The 1,541-nt window shown below is 36.9% G+C and overlaps 1 pseudogene; it reads left to right on the top strand.

Moving 5' to 3' along the window:
* The first annotated feature begins 829 nt into the window (after nt 1-829).
* On the top strand, nt 830-1,226 carry LOC101714452 (small ribosomal subunit protein eS25 pseudogene; annotated as a pseudogene).
* Nucleotides 1,227-1,541: the final 315 nt, after the last annotated feature.

The raw sequence follows: 1,541 nt of genomic DNA, 5'->3' as shown, positions 1-1,541 counted from the left end.
TTAAACTGAAAATTACATTGAATTTAAGTTCAGATTATATTGAGGCACAGAATGTATTTTAAAGACTCAGTGATAAACATTGAATTAGAGATAATTTTGTATCCCTTAGTATATAAATGAAATTATGTGCATCACAAAGTTCTACTTTCTCTAATAAGAATGTAACCAAGCCACTCTACTCACTTACACAAACAACCTCATGAAAAAGAGGAAATTAAAGTCATCCAGTTATGTTTCACAAGTGACCATTGATGTGCCGTCCCTCTCCATTTGTAGCCATCAGGAGAGACAATGTCTGAATCATGACTTCTGTTCAGACAGGAAGTGTGGCCCTTGTTTATTTTCATTTGTTCCCCACTGTAGCTCAGATTTTGAAGAACTTTCTATTAAGTGACCAAATGATTCTGTTGTGGTTTACAAAGGGAAGGGGAGGGGCAATAAGTGACAGGGTATATATGTACAGTTTTCCTTTAATTCTTTCTGTTGTTCTCAATCAAGGTCCTTTGGATATATGGGGAGACTTAGTTATCCCTGGGTTTCAGGGACCAGGGAACATAGATGCTAAATATCCTGTAGTACGTGTGAAAACTGTACAGATTGAAGAATTTTCCTACTGAATGTACTACTGGAGCTGCAGGGGTTTGAAAGAGGAAAACATCCCTCAAGTTTAGTAGAGATTCTGTGGAGATGCCCTGAATATTCATAAGCCAGACTGCACTTTGTGCCTGTAGGAGTTCTAGTACACATGATGTAAATTAGAAGAAAAAAATGTGCTATTTGTCCAACATCTTTACGAGACTGCAGTGGTCAGTACTGCTCTCAGAGCTTCATGAGGCTGCCAAAGGACAACAAGAAAGACGCTGTGAAGTCAGCCAAGAAAGACAAAGACCCAGTGAACAAATACTGGGACAAGGCCAAGAAAAAGTGGTCAAAAGGCAATTTTGGGACAACCTTGTCTTGTTGGAGAAAGCTATTTACTAAAATCTCGGTAAGGAAATTCCCCACCATAACCTAATAAAGCCAGCAGTGATCTCTCAAAACTGAAGCTACACTTTCTCCTGGCCAAGGAGACCTTTCAGGGGCTCCTTAGTAAAAAGCTTGTCAAACTGGTTTCAAAGCTCAGAGCTCAAATAATTTATACCAGAAATATCAAGGGTGGAGTTGCCCCAGCTACTGCAGGAATAGGGCCAACCAACTGTACAGCTGTAAAAATTAAGCTTTATTAAACAAAAGAATTGTAAACTACTGTATATAATTATATCTTCACTATCCCAGCCCTGCTAGTTTATCATAGTGGAAATTATTCGGCAAAAATATCCGCAAGGATTTTTATTGCATCTAATCAAGAGATAAAACTACAAGGAAATGGGTATATGTATTACTTAAAATCATTAAATCACGATCATATGTACTCATTTATATCATTTTAAAACCATGAAAATTGTGTGTATTTATCTGTTTCCTAAGAAAACTGATACAGAGACAGATAATCATAAAATTTATCTAATGTGATGTACAAATCACTCAACATTTCAAAGAGA

This window comes from Heterocephalus glaber, unplaced genomic scaffold (genome assembly GCF_053883595.1).
Source record: "Heterocephalus glaber isolate CG9 unplaced genomic scaffold, H.glaber_assembly_v1.0 deba00001442, whole genome shotgun sequence".
NCBI lineage: Eukaryota > Metazoa > Chordata > Mammalia > Rodentia > Bathyergidae > Heterocephalus > Heterocephalus glaber.
The sequence above is the reverse complement of the archived record's forward strand: the minus strand, read 5'-3'. Positions and strand labels throughout refer to the sequence as shown.